Source organism: Suncus etruscus, chromosome 10 (genome assembly GCF_024139225.1).
Source record: "Suncus etruscus isolate mSunEtr1 chromosome 10, mSunEtr1.pri.cur, whole genome shotgun sequence".
NCBI lineage: Eukaryota > Metazoa > Chordata > Mammalia > Eulipotyphla > Soricidae > Suncus > Suncus etruscus.
The window spans coordinates 47,241,066-47,254,405 of NC_064857.1; the positions used below are offsets into that span (position 1 = coordinate 47,241,066).

At 38.1% G+C, this 13,340-nt stretch overlaps 1 non-coding gene across 1 annotated transcript; it reads right to left on the minus strand.

The window, feature by feature from the left end:
• Positions 1-1,699: 1,699 nt before the first annotated feature.
• LOC126021414 (U6 spliceosomal RNA) lies at positions 1,700-1,806 on the minus strand. Its single transcript, XR_007499931.1, has one exon. It is a non-coding gene; the product is annotated as a U6 spliceosomal RNA (small nuclear RNA).
• Between the last annotated feature and the right edge of the window lie 11,534 nt (positions 1,807-13,340).

The following is a 13,340-nucleotide window of genomic DNA, read 5'->3' on the forward strand; positions in this document are numbered from 1 at the left end:
CTGCTCCTACTCATTCAAAGAATTACACAGAGGTATCAGAGCAAATCCGAATACCTGGGAAGTATTGTCAGGGATTATTTTCTTTGGGAGTTTGACAGAGTAGGGGGGAGTGGTTATCCTGCCAGAAATATGACACGTGTGTGGTGGGGTGGTTGTGGTGAGGTTGCTGGCCTTAACAGTGATAGTGTGGGTTATGGGGATCTCAGCCCAACCCCATTCCCAGGAATTTCTTAAAAAACATTTGTTAATATACAAAATTCTGAATCATTTTTGGAAAGAAAGGTAGCTATTTATTAAAATTAATATGGGCTACATTAAGACCTAATAGACCAAAGCTCCCTGACCATGAATTCAAAGACTGCTATTAATGAAGCAGAATCAAAGTTAAAATCACCAGAAAGTCAGCAGAGCCATAACTTCAGGGTCTTTCACTCTGACAGGCTGCATCATGCTCTGCCAAAGGTCACAAATATTGTGTCTCTATGATTAATTGTACTGTGAAACTTGCAAAAAGTCAGCTATGTTGACTAGGACTATTGATGTTTCCACTTTATCATGGCTTTATCCATATCCAAGATTATAGTGATATCAATAAAAGGAGTTGGCCAAAAAGAGATAGAGATACTAATATAACTAGTGGATATTTGTTCAGATTCATTCATTTCTTCTCCTCATTTCTCTATGGCTTTATTAGATTTTTTGGAGCTCACTTTTCTGAGTCTTTGTATCTCCTAGATATCAACCCTTTATCTAATGTGTTGAGTGCAAAAATTGTTTCCTATTCCATTAACTGTCTTCTAGCTTTAATCGGGGTTTCTTTCACTATGCAGAAACTTTTTAGTTTGATTTAGTCCCATTTATTTAGGTTTGATGCCAAAATTCTTACCATTGGCATTCTATCATCGAAGACTTTTTTGATATATAGATCTTGAAGTGTTCTGCCTATTTTTTCCTCAATGAACTTTATAGATTTGGGTCTGGTTTCAAGATCTTTAATCAATTTTGTGTAAGGTGTGAGATATGGATCAATCTTTATTTTCTTACAGGTGGTTATCCAGTTGTTCCAATACCACTTTTTGAAGAGACTGTCTGTTTCATTTCAAGTTCTTGGATCTATTTTCTGGAACTCCTAATTAAGTTATTACAAGCATTCTGACATCAGCATAGATTCAAGAACTCTGTATTCTCCTGTGCCAGTTTACCAAGCAGAGTGACTTTAAGAAAAACCTTTATTTTGATAAGACTCTATCTTCTAGGGCCAGAGAGATAGCACAGCGGAAGAGCATTTGCCCTGCACACAGTCAATCCAGAATAGATGGTGGGTCAAAACTCGGCATCCCATATGGTCCCCTAAGCCTGCCAGGAGTGACTTCTGAGGGCAAAGCCAGGAATAAGCACCCATGAGAGTTGCCAGGTGTGACCCAAAAACAAAACAAAACAAAAAAAAAAATCTATCTTCTAGTTTCTGGTGCTAAACATGTGTAAACAGCTAAAGAAGAAAACAAGATGTTCAAAGCATAATTCCAGAAATTCAATGATAAAAAATGTTTGTAGTATAAACTGGATATAATTATAAGTCATTCTTTTTTTTTTTTTCACAAATAAAACTTTTTTATTTGTTACCAATGAACGCCTGGATTTTAAACAGATTCTTGCACTGGTAGTTCATATCCATCAGCTCTTTCTATTTTAGCACCTGAAAAATATGGAACGCTTCACAAATTTGCATGTCATCCTTGCGCAGGGGCCTTGCTAATCTTCTCTGTATCGTTCCAATTTTAGTATATGTGCTGCCGAAGCGAGCACTATAAGTCATTCTTAATATCTCATCAAAGCAACTCTATTATGAGATTCTTTTAACATGAATCATTATACATGAACATAATGGGAAATATACAAAAATTTATTAAAATCCATATTTTTATACAGTAGGTAGAAGTCAGTGAAAGAAAAATAAACAATGTTTGTGTGTGTGACCAGTTGTGTTTTTTATAACTCAGCATATCAAATTACATCTAGTATATCTAGCACATTTTGTCCCAAGAAAGTCTGCTGGTTTTAGATAAAAGAGAATATGAAATTGTCAGTGACAGAACAAAAGCATCCTGAAGAAACAAGTGACAAAACCCCATTTATTCACCAGTGAGTGTAAAAATAATTTAATTACACAACTAAATGGCTCAAAACAATATAGTGGCAGCCTTCTAAAACTAATCTAAATTTTTTTTGGATATATTTTAACTTCAGATCAATTTTAGACATTTTTAGAACTATTGATTAAAGCAAAATTTAAATGTGGTACAAAGTGTCTTCATAGAAGTCACAAAAATAATTATGTGACTCAAAACTGTAAACATCTTTTTTTTTGGTGGGGGCATATCTGGTGATGCTCAAAATTACTCAGGAATTACTCTTGGAGGGTTGGGAGGGCCATATGTAATGCCAGAAATTAAACCAGCCTGGCCATGTGCAAAGCCAAAGAGGAGAGAAAATGAAGAGCAATGAGATACACAATTAAAATCACTGGCAAAACTGACAGGAAGGTCAATGGTAGCCCACTTGACAGAATTCAACTTCAATTGGTTCTGTAATCATTTGTGGTAGCTTGTTATAGTGATAAGTATTTTTATTCATATCTGTTCAACTGAAAATTTTTACAATGTCATGATCACAGGAATCTGAAGAAATTATATGCAAAGTAACAGAACGAAAAATGAACACTTAATGGCTAGAAAAGATGTTTTAGAAACAGGTGTTTAAAAACTGCTAAGTTCTCCAGTGTCCTCTATCACGTCCATATATAGATATTCATGATGTTGTTTGGGTTATAAATTATACTCCATTAAAAGATATATCAAGCAAATTACACACTAAATACTATTTCATTATTGTAGATTCTACATTTGATGAAACAAACATTGATCTGATCTGGGACAAATACTGAATGCTAATCTTTGCATTTAAAAGCCCTATTAAAAAAACTTAATTTTTTTGCCAACTGACAATTATCTACAACCATGACTTTATTCCACAAAATGAAGCAAGTTTCAATCACTGTTGACTGTCCTTGAAAGTCATTCATGGTCAACTATATTAAAATACTGCTATTTTGGAGAACTATGGACCTGCATGTTATTTAAAAAATATTTAAAAAATATATTTTAAAAAATCTGACTCTTTAAAATAAAAGAGAAGAATAAAAGCTGTGATTACTCATTAAAAATATTGTAAAATAGAAGCATATGTGCCAGGAACAACGCATTTCCTTTCTTTAATCTTGTTGAGGCAAAGGGTACCCTATGTTTATTGATGTTGTTGACAGCATTGATATTATGTTGCACCAAATGTGTTCTTTTCATGTTTAAGTTGCAGATAACAAATTTATACACCTATGCCAGTTTGTCTTTTCCTTTTATTTATTTATTTACAGGTAGTGATGTCATTTTTTATTGAAAGAAACTTAGAAAGATTTAAGGGGGAAAAAAGAAGTACATGTTCAAGAGAGAACATGGGCTTTCCAGAGTGGAAAAAGTAAAGAGTCAGAAGACAAGAGAGATATGTTTTCAAGACAGAACACATGTCTACACAGAAAGTCATTTCTTTTCTGTTTTGTTTTGTTCTAGGGCCCAACTTAGTGGAACTCAGATATTATTCTTGACTTTCTACTCAGGGATCACTCTGGTGGTCTCAAGGGAACCATATGAGGTGCCAGAGATCCAACCTTGACCATGTACAAGGCAAGCACTCTATCTTCTCTACTATTATTTCAGCCCCATTTATTTTACTTTATGCATGTTAGGGTGATAAATTGTCTGGCCATAATTTATTGATTTAAGCTTTGCACATAGATATAAAGAGATTTAAAAGATATTGACATACATTTTTGGAATCTCAGAAGAGAGAAGCTGAGAAGATAATGTGATACAAGCACATATATGTTTGTGTATTTACATGGATATTTTTAATTTTGGTAAAGCTGCATTCTACCATTTTCATTATAATTCATTATAATTTCAAAAGATACATATTTTGACAAAAGAACAAAGCAATAGTACAGTGGGTAGAGCACATACCTGGAATACCATAGAACTGGGTTCAATTTCCTGTATGCCATATGGTCTCCAGACAATACCAAATGTGAATCTTCAGTGCAAAGCTTTGAGCACAACTGAGTGTGGCCTAAAGACCAAAACATAAAAATAAAATAAGAAGATATTATAGGTTACTGAATTGTATGCCTATATAAGAATTTTTTAATCATCTTTACAATTATTTCCTTAAGGAAGTATGAAGAAATTTAATTATAAAACTGTGATTAAAAGCAACACAGACTAACATTTTTTGGTCAAATGCAGTGATGCTCAGAGGATACTCCTAACTCTGTGCTCAGGTTCACTCATGGTGGAGCTTGAAAGAGCTTGATAAAAGGGATTATGATCTATAATTTAGGAAAAAATTACTAAAATATAAAGGAGCCAATCTCAGAGGCAAGGATTCCCCAAACCAGATTAGCACACAGTAACTACACATTGCAGCATGAATCTGTGTAGTCTGGATCTGGGTGGAAAGAATGAATTTTGGCACATCAGCCCAGGAAGAGGCCTTCCTCATTACTTGGGTAATTCATGGCCTCACCTCATGGCAGCTGCACACTATGACCCATATCTGTGCAAAAGAATGAATATCTGTCTTCCCATTAGATAGAGGTCACACCTAAGTGAGTGGTCACCCAAACAGGCAAAAGCTTACACAGTTTACAAGATAATATCTCGCCCATGTAAACTCTCCTGATACCTCCTTGGCACTGGAGAAGAAGCACCCTAAGATTACAAAGAAACTATGGTAAAACCAAAGTACACAACACCTTGGGGGGGGCAATAATCTTGTAGACCCAATCAATAGGAATCCACATATAATTTCTCAGAAATGTAGTTCAGAGTCGAAATGATTAGGATATTCAAAGAACTCAAAGAAATAATTAAATGCACTTCCAGTAAGACTCAGGAGTGTATAGAGTAAATATGAGAAAAATACAAACAGAAATGTCAAACCTGAAAAACGTGGTAAATGAAGTGAAACATTCATAGGAAGGACTTCAGGTAGAGTAAGAGTACTGATGACCCAATTACTGAACTGGAAGATGGCATGCAGAAAACTTCCAGGCTACAACAGAATATGTAAAGTAGCCTCAAAATAAACAAACAGAAGATGGAAAAAAATCCTCAAAATAAGTAAACAGATGACAATATAACTTTGGGATAAATTCAACAGAAATAACATAAGAATCATTGGGGCCCCAGAGAGCCAAAAGAAAAGCCTTTCCAACTTTCTGCTGCCTGCAAGAAACACATTTGAATAGTCAGAGCAAGCACAGACTCAAAGTTAAAAGTTAGAAGACAATACTTCAAGCAAACAACTCCTTAGAATGCCTGTTTCGAATACAGGCAGAGGGTAAGGGAGAAAAGAAATGGGGTACATTGGTGGTAGGAATATTGCACTGGTAAAAGGGGGTGTCCTTTTATATAACTGAAATCCAACTACACACGTTTGTAATCATGGTGTGTAGAACTTAAAGATATTAATTAAAAATTTAAAAATTAAAAAGAAAAAGTCTGGGTGGCCATACTAATAAAATCATATGACATAGATGTTAGGCTCAAAAAAGGTTTTGAGAGAGAGAAGCCATTTCTTAATAATCAAGAAATAAATACATTAGGAAGAAATCATACTCCTAACTCATGTGCCAATGAGGGATCAGTAAAACCACTGCTTAAAACAACTGCTAATAGACTTGAAGACATCAATAGAAACATAATGGTAGCTATAGACTTCAACACCTGTCTGTTGCCTCTGGGTAGAAAAACAAGGCTAAAACACAACAGGAATATACTGGCTTTGAAGGAAAAAAATGGAAGAGAGGGGGTCATTGTATATATATATACATATATATATACATACATACATATATATACATATATATATATGTATGTGTATGTATATATACACACATACATATAGAGTTTTCATCTCTTAAAAGCCAAACACATTCTACTCCAATTCACATGGGGCATTATCCAGGAGAGACCATATGATGAACACAAAATATAACTCCATAAATCCTCAAAAATCAAGAGGATAGAAATTGTACCAACTATCTTCTCAGCCCATGATGCACTGAAAACTAGAACTGTTTTACAAACAGAAATGGAGATATAACTTTAACACCTGGAAATTAAACAGCTTACTACTAATCAATCAGTGGGTCAGAGAGGAAACAACGTGGAAATCAAAAGATTCCTGGAAATTAATGAGAAAGAGGACATGTACTATCAGAATTCATGGGACAGGGCAAAGTTGAACAAAGAAACTAATGAACTGGGAACATACATGTATACACACACACACATATGAAAGCAAGACTGGGGGTTGCAGGATACAAGAGCCCCCACTGAGTGGGAGAAACTATTCACCCAATACCCATCAGATAAGGGGCTAATCTCCAAAATATACAAGGCACAGACAGAAATTTACAAGGAAAAAACATCTAATCTCATCAAAAAATGGGGAGAAGAAATGGACAGACACTTTGACAAGAAATACAAATGGCCAAAAGACACATGAAAAAATGCTCCACATCACTAATCATCAGGGAGATGCAAATCATAACAACTATGAGGTACCACTTCACACCCCAGAGATTGGCACACATCACAAAGAATGAGAACAAGCAGTGTTGGAGGGGATGTGGAGAGAAAGGAATTCTTATCCACTGCTGGTGGGAATGCCGTCTAGTTCAACCTTTATGGAAAGCAATACAAAGATTCCTCCAAAAACTGGAAATCGAGCTCCCATACGACCCAGCTGTACCACTCCTAGGAATATACCCTAGGAACACAAAACTACAATACAAAAATCCCTTCCTAAGGGAACCTTGAGCTCCCGGAACAGGCCAGAGTGAGTGCAGGAGGTCGTTGACTAGGGTGGGTAGAAAGCTGCCATTCAAGGGAAACTTGAGCTCCCAAAACAGGCCAGAGTGGATGCAGGAGGTCACCGACTAGGGCGGGTGGAAAGCGGCCATTCTAGGGAACCTTGAGCTCCAGGAACAGGCCAGAGTGAGTGCAGGAGGTCGCAACTAGGGCGGATGGAAAGAGGCCATTCAAGGGTACCTTGAGCTCCCAGAACAGGCCAGAGTGGGTGCAGGAGGTCGCCGACTAGGGCGGGTGGAAAGCGGCCATTCAAGGGAACAGGGACAGGCCAGAGAGTGAAACTGCACTGTCTGGCTTAAAGGGAGTGATGATTGGTCAGGCTGGATTGAGGACGAGGGAAGGTCCAAAACTCAGCGACATCACCCAACATACTCACGTAGAGCCACATCTTGAGAAGAGACCCAGCCCCACACCACAGGTGGCAAAAGCGGGCTGAAACCTGAAGGCACTGCACTCCAAGCCAAGCCAATAAATGCAAAGAAAGATGGATAAACCAAGGAAAACATTAACAACAGGGGAGATGGAGAGAAATCAGAACAAGTTCCCAAGTCCACCAAAACGCGCAGACCCAAGAGAGGAAGATGTAAAAGCAGCCATGAGAATAGAATTCCAAGCCATGCTAGAAGAAATGAAAGACACACTGGCCAGAGATTACAGTAATTCAATAGATGAACAAATGAGCCAATTTAAACAAAAACTCCTACAAAATATAAAGACTCCATACAAACAGAATTAAAAGAAATTTGTAAAACTGTAGAAAGCCAGAAGAGCAGAATTGCACAGCTCGAGAATCACATAGAACAACTCAAAGATAAATTGCAATCAAAAGACAACAAAGAAATAGAAGGAAAAGCACTGGAAGTAAAAGTCCAGTATTTAATGAACAAAGACAAAAGAAACAATCTAAGAATTGTAAGTATACCAGAAAGGGAGGAAACAGGGAAAGGGGAAGAACAATTAGTCAGGGAGATAATAGCGGAAAATTTTCCCACCCTCTGGAAAGACACATCTGAGCAAATCCAGGAGGTTAAAAGAGTCCCCAAGAAAATAGACCCTAATAAACCAACTCCAAGATACATAGTAATTCAAATGGTAAGAAACAAAGAGAAAGGCAACCTACTTAAAGCAATAAGGGAGAAAAAAACCCTCACATACAAAGGAAGGAACATTAGAATCAAACCAGATCTCCCATATGAAATACTTCAAGCAAGAAGACAGTGGAATGACATATTTAAACAACTGAATGAAAGAAAATTTCAACCTAGAGTCCACTATCCAGCAAAACTCTCATTCATATGGGAGGGAAGACTAAAATCATTCTCAAACAAAAATGAACATGCATTCTTTGTGCAAACAAAATCGACCCTAAATGACCTAATCAGAGACGAATTATACAATCCAAACCCACTATTGTAATAAACACCCTAAACAACACAACTGCACAACAGCCCTCTCTGTCAATAATCTCCTTAAATGGTAATGGACTAAACTCTCCCATTAAAAGTCACACAATAAATAGAGAACTGGATTAGAAAACATAAACCAGATTTTTACTGCCTACAAGAAACACACCTACAAATACAAGATAGGCACAGGCTTAGAATAAAAGGATGGAAATCAATTATCCAGGCCAATGGAAATTAAAAAAAAAGGCAGGGACGGCCATTCTTATATCAGACCAAATTGCATTAAACCTCAAAAAAGTGATCAGAGAGAAAGAGGGTCACTACTTACTGATCAGGGGAACAATAGACCAAGAAGTACTAATGCTGGTTAACAACTATGCACCTAATGCAGAGCCAGCAAAATACGTACAGCAACTGCTTGCAAAACTGGAGAAACACATGAAGGGAAATGTGATAGTAGTGGGAGACCTTAATACTCCACTAACACCACTGGACAGATCCACCAGACAGAAAACTACAAAGAAACAAGAGCCCTAAATGAAAAATTAGAAGAACTAGGGCTCATAAACTTATATAGGGCCCTCCACCCCCAGAAAGAAGAATACACATTCTTCTAAAGTCCACATGGAACCTTCTCCAGAATAAACCATGCCTTAGGATACAAATCTAACCTGCAAAGAATCACAAAGGTAAGGATCATTAGAAGCACCCTGTCAGATCACTATGCAACAGAAGTCAAAATTGACTGTAAAAAGAAACAATGGAGAAAATCCAACACCTGGAGATTAAACAACATGCTGCTCAAAAACAGCTGAATCAAAGAGATACTCAAGGAAGAAATAAAAAGATTCCCTGAGACAAACTACAATGAAGAAACAACTTGTCAAAACTTGTGGGACACAGCAAAAGCAGTAATCAGGGGGAAACTCATAGCAATACAATCCTATGTCAGGAAAGAGGAAAACGACATAATTAGCAGCTTAAAGGACCATCTTAAGGAGCTGGAACAACAGCAACAAAAAAAACCAAACACAACCAGAAGCATGAAATAATAAAAGCCAGAGCAGAAATAAACAACATAGAAACTAAGAAAACAATACAGAAAATTAATGAGACCAGGAGTTGGTTTTTTGAAAGAATAAACAAGATAGGCAAACCACTGGCAAGACTCACCAAAATAGAGGGAAAACACCCAAATAAGCAGGATCACAAATGAAAGGGGAAAGATTACAAGAGAACCCCAAGAAATCCAACACATCATGAGGACATATTATGAACAACTATACTCAGTTAGGCTAGAGAACCCAGAAGAAAGTGATAGATTCTTGGAAAAATACCAGCTTTCAAGACTAGAAAAGGAGGATTTAGAAAGCCTAAACAGGCCAATCACATCGGAGGAAATTGAAACAGTTATTAAGAAACTCCCCAAGAACAAAAGTCCAGGCCCAGATGGTTTTACAGGTGAATTCTATCAAACATTCCAAGAAGAATTACTTCCACTGATACACAGGCTCTTCCAAACCATTGAAAAGACAGGAATCTTCCCCAATTCCTTTTATGAGGCCAATATCACTCTGATTCCCAAAGAGGGCAAAGATACCACCAAAAAAGAAAACTACAGACCAATCTCACTAATGAACATAGACGCAAAAATACTCAACAAAATTTTAGCGAACCGAATCCAGCACTACATCAAAAAGATTATACACCATGACCAAGTGGGTTTCATCCCAGGGATGCAAGGCTGGTTCAAAACACACAAATCAATCAACATCATACACCACATCAATAATAAAAAAGACAAAAACCACATGATCATATCAATCGATGCAGAGAAGGCATTTGACAAAATTCAACACTCATTCATATTGAAAACACTAAGCAAAATAGGTCTGGAAGGAACCTTTCTCAAGATAGTTACAGCTATCTATGAAAAGCCCACAGCTAACATTATCCTTAATGGTGAAAAACTGAAAGCATTCCCACAAGGTCAGGAACTAGGCAAGGATGTCCACTTTATCCACTCTTATTCAACATAGTCTTAGAAGTCCTAGCAATAGCAATCAGACAAGAGAATGGAATCAAAGGTATTCAGATAGGGAAAGAGGAATTAAAACTATCTCTTTTTGCAGATGACATGATGATATACATGGAAAACCCTAAAGAGTCCACAGAAAAACTCCTAGAAACAATAAACCAATACAGCAAAGTGGCTGGTTACAAAGTCAATACACAAAAGACAGTAGCATTTCTCTATACAAATAACGAAGTAGAAGAGAGAGAGATTAAGAATACAACTCCTGTTAATGGATCTTGTGCTAGTGCCCCTGCGCAGTTTTGAAAATACAGACTGATAAGAGATTATCAGTGACTGCTTCAAGAACCTGGGAGGCCTGAAGTTCAGGGCCCCCACTATTCTGAAGCAGCTAGAACATATATTTTATACACAACTAATACCTAACAACCAAATAACAGGGTTTAACAGGGTAGAAACTCCAAACACTGTAATAGTCAACATATACTTGGGAGCAGTGTCCAATACATGAAAAAGGAACAACGCAAACTCTTGACTACACATTATACCACAAAGAAAACAGCAACAACAGACACAGCAGCATAGAGAGAACAGGTATGTAATCAGACTTCTACAATAAAGGCCCACAATAATCCCTTAGAGATCGTATACAGGAACACAAGTATAGAACACCACGGGAAATCACTGACTGTAATGGAAACATATAATAACACTATGTTTTAATGCCTTTATCTTACTATATTTTAAATAACCTCTCAGCTTCTTTGTCCATAGGCACCCTTGGATACAAAAGGCGGACAAACTAAGATGGCAACTCGGGATACCACAGGAGAAACCATACCTTGCTTGCACTAAGAGATGGCCACGAGAAAAATCTTTAACATACACTTTATCTCTAGGTTATACCTTCTTTTAGGAATTGAAGCACGTGACCAGTCAGACCACCGAAGCAGTAACTGCGATGTACAGACTTAAACTACAGGCTCTATTCATCAAACACATTCAACCAAACCAGCATTCCCTTGCTATTCTCTCCTCTCTTCTCACTACTTTCTTTTTTCTTTTTTTCCTTCATTTTTCTCTTTTCTATTCTTCTCTTTACTTTTTTTCCCTTTCTCTTCTCCCTTGATTTCTAAGGTATTTTCTCTTTTCTCTCCCTTCATACCCCTCTCATATACTACCTTCCCCTTGCTCCCCTCCGGAAATTCAACTATCCCTTCACCCCTCAATCCCATCCAGATCTCCCACCATATTAAAACTCTTCACCCTCAGTCCTTAATCTATTAGGCATCAAGATCGACCTCCTACCCAACGAACCAGTACCCAGCACCCAGGCAAGGGGACACCCAGTCAAACCCACACCTCGTCTCCTGCAAGAAAAGACAGCCAACCCCCCTGTGGACTCATGCTGCAAAGACCTCCCTACCAACTCCCCCTAACGTGGACTGTTTCTTGAAACCGGACCTAAGTCCAAAAGTATCCCCAATGCAAGAACTCTTCCAAGACCTCCCTGCCGCAAATTTTTACCAATCTGAAGAAGGTCAGGGGGTGTGATAGAAAGATGCCTGGGAACCCACACACCACAAGAAAAATCCAAAAGACAATGGAAAAAGCTGTACTTCCAACATAGGCATAAGACCTGTAATACACCACCTCTTTACCTGCTTTCCCCCCAAATGTAAGGTAGTCTTTTGCACCACTTTGGTCCTTTAAAAACTTCGCTAACTCGTTTTATTTCTTTTTCTTTTATTTATTTTTTAATTTATTTTTTAAATGTCTGTCCTACATATACATTTGTGAGCACATACATTTTTATTCCCTTTTTTTTATAGTTTTTGGGTATGGGACCTGTTTCTGTTATTCCCTCTGTCCACCCCCAAATACACTGACAATATAATGTAGCACCATTTCTCCCTGCAAAGGCACACTAAATAAAGGGGAAATCTTACATATAAAAAAAAAAAAAAAAAAGAGCTCTTATCTGCTAGAGATAGGAACTCATAGTTGTTTACAATACAGGGATCATCCCAGGCCACGTGGCTCAGCAACCCCATGAACCGGCAGGTTCCAGGCCCAGGTGATCGGCGTAATCAAGACTCTTTTTTTTTTTTTTTTTTTAGCATTCTCAACAATCTTTATTACTGATTCCTGGCCTATAAATGGTGAACCCAGAAGCTTCTCTGGGCCAGAGGGAACAGTTAAACAGAATAAAGATTCTCTTCAGGGATTGAAAACCTAATAATGTACATACGCCTACACTTAATAAAAGCAAAATCTTCCAGAAAGAAAACCAAAACAAAACACAAAAACCAGCCCCCAAACCCAGTGACTTTAGCTTGTACAAAAAGTGGCAGTTTGCAAAGCCTTAAAAACCCCAACATGGGATACTCGCAGTGCCTCTTAACCCTGGAAGGAAGCAAACCCCTTCTTCCTCCACACAGAGTAAGTCGGTGCAGGACCTGCAACCCGATCCCCAAGCAACTGTGCTGACCCTTCTTCAGCCCTGGTGACAGCCTCATCCAGGACTTCTGGAAATTGGCATGAGGTTGTACGGTCCCTCCATGGAAGGGCTCAGTGCTCAGTGAAGACCCTAGAGATGGCAATCGGGTGGGCACCAGGCCCTTCTGGACAGACACACCCTGCCCAGTCTCAGCTCCAGCTCCCAGAAGAGTGCGTGGATACACAATGGCACACACGGGACATGGGTGCAGTTAACAGTCTTGTCTGTCTCTGGCTGGCAAATGTCAACCAACTTGCCCAGCTGGGTTCAAGGCTGCTTTCCAGAAACTTCTTTCCCATCTGACTCCAGAGAAACCATTTCCCCCACTTCCTTTGACTCAGCTTCCTAAGAGACACGAACGCTTGAAAGGCAGTTTCGAGAAAACTGCCGATGACCCAGGCTTCTGCTCGGGC